Source organism: Octodon degus, unplaced genomic scaffold (assembly GCF_000260255.1).
Source record: "Octodon degus isolate 3935 unplaced genomic scaffold, OctDeg1.0 scaffold00100, whole genome shotgun sequence".
Lineage (NCBI taxonomy): Eukaryota > Metazoa > Chordata > Mammalia > Rodentia > Octodontidae > Octodon > Octodon degus.
In genome coordinates this window covers 8,662,180-8,668,365 of record NW_004524676.1, presented here as the reverse complement: position 1 = coordinate 8,668,365, position 6,186 = coordinate 8,662,180, and the positions used below count along the sequence as shown (strand labels likewise).

At 51.8% G+C, this 6,186-nt stretch overlaps 1 pseudogene; it reads right to left on the bottom strand.

Annotated features, from left to right (window-relative positions):
* Positions 1-2,918: 2,918 nt before the first annotated feature.
* LOC101568462 lies at positions 2,919-3,588 on the bottom strand (annotated as a pseudogene).
* Positions 3,589-6,186: the final 2,598 nt, after the last annotated feature.

Below are 6,186 nucleotides of genomic sequence, written 5' to 3'. Positions count from 1 at the left end.
CTTAAACAAATAAATAAATAAAGGGCTGGGGAGATAGCTCAGCACCAAAGCCTTGAGTTCAATCCCCAATACTGAAAAATAATTAACTAAAAATATTTACCAAGCATAGTATTGTACTCAAGTACTCAGAAGGCCTTGAGGAGAGGACCCCAGCTTGGAGTGTCCTGGGCTGCAAAGTGAGTTTGAGGCCAGCCTGAGCCACACAGCAAGATTCTTCTCAACAAACAAACAAAAAATGAATTCATATGCCATAATACTCAGTCTTTTCCTTTTGGCCTTTCTTTCTTTCTTTCTTTCTTTCTTTTTCTTTCTTTCTTTCTTTCTTTTGCAATGCTGGATATTGAACCTAGGGTCTTACATATGGTAGGCAAGCACTCTACCACTGACTTACAAACTCAACTTCTGTTTTGCTTTTGTTTTCTTGTATACGGGTCATTCTTTTTTCTTTTTCATTTGTTTGAGACAGGGTCTCATTATGTAGTGCAAGCTGGACTTGAATTTGCTTAAGTAGCCTAGGCCGGCCTTAAACTCACGACCATCCTCATGCCTCAGCCTCCCAAGTGCTAGGATTATAGGCCTGTGCCAACATGCCCGGCTTCTTTTGAGCTACTATCTAAATTCATAAATCAGCTTGTCAATGGGGGACTGCAGTGACTAGGTAAGTTTGGAGAAAACTGTCAGTTTTTGATGTCTTCCAACTCATGAACATGTTATATCCCTCTATACTGCAGTCTTCATTTCTCTTACATATATATAGTATTTCTGGTAGAGTCTTAAATACATTTTGTTAAAATTATTCTTAGATATTTAATACCTTTATTCAACCTAACTGGCATCTTTTCAAAGATTTTCTGCCTATTGCTTACAGAAAAATGAAGACACTAGCTGAGCGTGGTGGTGCACGCCTGTAATCCCAGCACTTGAGAGGCTGAAACAGGAGAATTGTTGTGAGTTTGAGACCAGCCTGGGCTTCAAAGTGGCTCAAGGCCAGCCCGAGCTGTGTAGTGAAACCCTGTCTCAAAAAGACAACAAAACAAAACAAAAATCCTGTCTGAAAACCAACACAAAACCCAGCAGCTGCACTGCAGTATGATGGCAATTTCAAATGCACAACTAAATGTTTTTAGTGTGTTCACAGAGTTCTGCAAGCATCCCCACAATCAATTTTATTTAATTATTTATTGTTTGGCGGAACCAGGGATTGAACTCAGGACCTTCAGCTTGCCAGGCAAGCACTTACTCTACTGAGCCATCCCCCAGCCCTTCCACAATCAATTTTAGACCATTTTCACTGACACTTAAAGGAGTGGCAAACACTTCCCAAATGAATGGTATAGAACATAATTTGATGAAGATTATTTGCTTCAATCCTGGCAAAACCCACAAACCCACATCTCAGGTTCGGCCCTTCACAGAAACCCCTGCTCAGCGAGGCAGTCACCAGGCCAGGCGTGAGTCCCACTCCGCTGGGCCCTGCATCTCAGCGCGGGCAGTGCCAACCTTGTAGCAGCTTCCCTCTGACTATGTCCTCTTCTGCCATGCGCGGAGAGCACCCTTCCCTGCTTTTCAGGGTGGGGTTGGATGCAGGGACAATGTCTGTAAAAGCTCTGTGAAACTGGAAGGAAGGTGCAAGCACTATTGTGGAGGGGCTGGCAATTTATTATTTTTTGTCTTCTTTAGGATTTTTTTTTTTTTTGCTCGGAATGCCTTCAGGGCAGGTTTGGCTGGCTGGAGTGTTGTGGGGATTGAACTACAGCAACCTGAGGCTGACAGCTTTGTGGAAGCAGCCACTTAAAGAACTGAGCTAGGGCCAGGCCCCCATTTTTTGTCTTCTTGAGACAGGGTCTCACTATGTAGCTCAGGCTGGCCTTGAGCTCACTTTATTGTAGCCTAGGCTGGCCTCGAACTCCATGAATATTTCTGCCTCAGGGGTTGGCAACCTAGCAGAGAAGCTAACAGAAATAATTAATATAGATTTGAAGGCTGCACAGCAACAGCCACACCTCTGAGCGCTGGTGCTAAGCACCAAATTAAGTGCTGGTGTGCGTTACCTCATGGGATTCTTACAATAGCCCAGTGAAGTAAGTGCCGCTAATATTTTTATTTTACAGATGAGAAAAGTGCTGCTCAGAGGGGTTAAGACAGGTTTCTAGGGTTCCTCAGTGACAGCCAGAGGCGTCTGTGATAGATCTGACTCCACAGGCCACTAAGTCGTTCAGCCACCTCCGGCAAGCACATGCCTGCCCCCTTGATTCCCATTTCCGTGGCCTTTTCCCTTTGCCCTTTCTGTGTCTCTCTGTGACCCTCCTTGAACTCCCAATGCTTCTCGGAGCTTCACAAATTCAGTCCAGGATGGATGCAGAGCTCCTGTTTCCATGGTGACGTGGGGAGGCTGGTGGCCGCAGCCAAGCGTAGGCGAGGTAGAGAATTGGTTCTGGACCCAAGGGCGTTGGCCCTGGAGGGGCTTAGGGACAAGAATTCCATAAGAAAGCTAAGTATAAAAGTGTGGCCCAGGGCTCCCCAAAAGTCTGCATGCCCACCACGCCCCTGCCCCTGAGCTAGCTGGCGTGCGGCTGCCCGCTCCTCCCCTCCGAGCAGGGCCAGACCAAGTCTGTGCGGCTGGGGCCCTGAGCGGCAATGTCACCAGCAGTGGCTGCCGCCCCGGACAGCAGTTTGCAGGGCCTTGGGGCCCAGGGGAGCCAGGGTCACTTTAACCTTTCCTGGAAGGGCTACCTCCAGGGTGTCTTGGCCCACTGCAAACATGCAGACAGCACGGTGGCCCCAGGAGGAGCCCTGCCCCCATGCATCCTCCAGCTGCTGCTGGCATCGGTGACCTGTTCAGACGGCCACACAGTTACTGATGCCTATCCTCTCGGGGCTGTGTCTGGTATTTTTTTTTTTTTTTTTTTCTGCGAAAGGGTTTATTTTCTTTTGGTCCAAGATTTGGGAGGGGGCTCCAGAAAGGTGAGAAAGCTGCCTAGCGGCTGGAGGGAGAGGGTTAGGCAAAGCCCTGACGCCGGGTGATGCAGGAGCCCCTCAGAGACCGCCAGGCTCTGACCTCCTAGTCGTGTTTAAGGGTGAGCCTTTCAAAGAGGTACTTGCCCAGCCCAGCTTGGGGGCTGCCAGCCTGCGGAGGGTGGTGAGGTGGTCACCTGTCTTCTTGATGCGCTTCACCTCCTCATCTAGGAAGTGGTTCTCCAGGAGATCACAGGTACGGGGGTCGGTCTTGGCAGAGCCCAGGGCATGAAGGTCCAGAAGAGCTTGGTTCAGGTTCTTCTCCAGGGCCAGGGCAGCTTCCATGGCGTCCAAGGTTTTGCCCCACTCGTCTTCAGATGGTTTCTGCACACCTTGAAAGAGTACATGGCCGCTGCACCGGTTTTGCATCTTCAGGAGATGCTTGGCTCCCTCACGTTTCTCCTTGGCCAGCTCACGGAAGAAGTGGCCCACGCCCTCCAGAGCCACATCGTTGCGGTCAAAGCAGTAGCCCAGAGAGAGGCAGGTGTAGGAGGCCCGCAGGTGCAGGTTCACCAAGCTGCTGACAGCAGCCTCCACCTCGGTGGAATAATTCTGACTAATCTGAGAGGTCATGGCTGGCCAGCAATAAGGAGCTACCCACAAAGAACAGTGTTGTCCGGTCCTGGAAGGAGGAGATAGGCGAGAAGATGGTCCCGAAACTTGTACCTGGAAGGTGGATGGGAAGATGAAAGAGGGAGTCGCCGGGTCTGTTCCGTCCAAACACTGTGGAAGCAAAAACAGACCCGCGGGACCTCCGGACGCGCCGCTCTCTGGTATCTTTTGAGGTTATGATAAAAATAAAACATCTCCTGGAAATAATACAGTATAGTACAAACGTTTTCATAGGATTTCAGTAGTCTCCTGAACCTCCTAGAACTTCGTAGACTCCAGACATAAGACACACACGCCCCGTTGGAGAGTTGGGGAGATAGCTCGGCATTCTAAGCGTCTGCCTGGCAAGCACAAGGACCAGGGTTTGATCCCGGGTACCACATGTCACAACATGATGGCCTCAGAACCCCAGGTGCCGCCCCAAACCCAGTGTGGTGGTGCATGCCTGTAATCCCAGCTCTGACGAGGCTGAGACAGGAGTATCACTAAAGGTCCAAACTGCATAGTGAGATCCTGTATCAAAAAACAAGACTGCCTCGTGTGCCCCTGTGTGCACGCGCGTGTGAGACCTAGGGTTGCGCCAATGCCAGGCAAATGCTGCACTGCAAGGCTGTCTCTTTTGCAGTCCAGACTGAGCTGGCAGAGCAGCAGGAAACACAGGGAGAGGAGAAGCTGGGGGAGGGGGTGTGCGAGACCTGGGGACCCCACAGGAGGGCCCCTAACACACAGCTTCCTGAGGAAATGATGAGGAATAATGGCCCAGGGGGAGCTGGGAGAGGACCTGAGGACCTGCGGGGGCGGGGGTGCTGGCCGAGGCCCTGGGGAGAAACCCAACCCAACCCGGAGGAGGCTGTGTGAGGCCCAGCCTGGGGTGGAGCAGAGACAGGGAGGCAGCTCTGTCCTGGCAACAGAGGAGGACAGAGCACACAAAGCCCGCAGTGAGGATGGAAAGTGGTGGCTCCTGCTGGTAGAGGGCCTGAGAAGTGGGGCTTAGGTGGGGGGTGGCCTGGAGATTTACTATGCAGAAAATGCTCAGCCTTGGACAACAGCTGGAGGGGAGCCAGCTGGGCACACCTGGATTTCACCCAGCCAGCCTGAGGGACATCTTTCCTTCAGGGAGTGAGAGGACTGGCTGGCAGTGAGCTCAGTTCTGCCCACTTTTTTGTTTATTTGCTTTGTTTGTGAGACAAGGTCTCTCAGTTAGTGCAGGCTGGCCTTGAATTGAGGGCAGTCTTCCTGTCCTGGCCTCCAAGGGCTAGGATAACAGGCATGTACCACCAGTGTATGGCCCAAGACAGCCTTGGACAAGAAGGTGGCTGTGGCTCTGATGAGGCCGGAGGGTTGGGACTGGGAGAGTGAAGGGTGAGAAAGGAGGCACTTGTGTGTTGTCAGTGGTTCAGTTTATTCACAAATACACATTTCACATGCTGTAGTCCAGACACTGTCCTAACCCAAGACAAGTATTAACTCATGACCCTTCTAAGAGATAGTCCTATTCACAGCTGGTAAACTGAGGCACAAGACCAGTAAGGAACTTGGCAAGTGAGAGTCAGGAAGGCTGGCCCCAGAGTCTGTTCCTTGCCTTGTAACTATGCCACCACTTAAGAGGGAAGACAGTTTCAGGAGTTAGAAACTGAACCTGGACCTCCCACACAAGGGCCAGTAAAGCTTCGCCTGCTCCACTTCCCAGGTTGCTGATGAGGTCCAAGGTGTACCTGCTGCTGGAGGAGCCCCAGGACGTTGGGCAGGGCCATGGGGGATGAGGAGTCCTGGCTCCTCTACTCAGTGGAGTTGCTGAAGACCAAGGCTTGGGGGACCGGACTGACGAGGGGCACCTGATTAATAGGTAAGGTCAGGTGAGTGTTCACCTGTATTCTGTCAGGTCAGGGAGCTGAGGCAGTAGGGTTGTGTATTCCAGGCCTGCCTGGGAAATTTAGCAAGATCGTGTTTCGGGCCAGGGAGATAGCTCAGTGGAGTAAGTGCTTGCCTGGCAAGCACAAGACCCTGAGTTTGATCACTGGTACCACCAAAAAAAAAAAAAAAAAAAATCCTGTCTCAAAACAAGAAAGGCCAGCAATCCTGCATTCCATGCTGGCCCTGCCCCTAGGGTCATTTGGCTCTGGGTGTGGTAGTCCATGCCTGTAATCCCAGCGCTGGGGAGGCTGAAAACAGAAGGATGACCGTGAGTCCAATCTGTGTAGTGAGACCCTATACCAAACACACACACACACACACACACGCGCGCGCGCGCGCAGAAAGGCCAGGGAGGTAGTTCACTGGCAGAACGGCCTAAGTTCAGGTCCCAGTACCACAGGGGTCTGGGGCTGGGGGAGGGGGCCAGGGGGTTTCAGGAGGCAGAGGCTGCTGCAGAAGCCCCTGTCTCTTGTCCAGGGGATCACTGGGCTCTTCCCTTACCAACAGTGTTCCAGTCCAACCACACTTCCCTGGTCTGGGGTCTGCTTTCTTGCTCTTGCCTCTGTCCAAACCGCCTCCCTCCTCACACACATCCGCAGGCTCCTCAAGCCCTCCAGACCACCTGAGTGAGGAGTCTCTCAGATC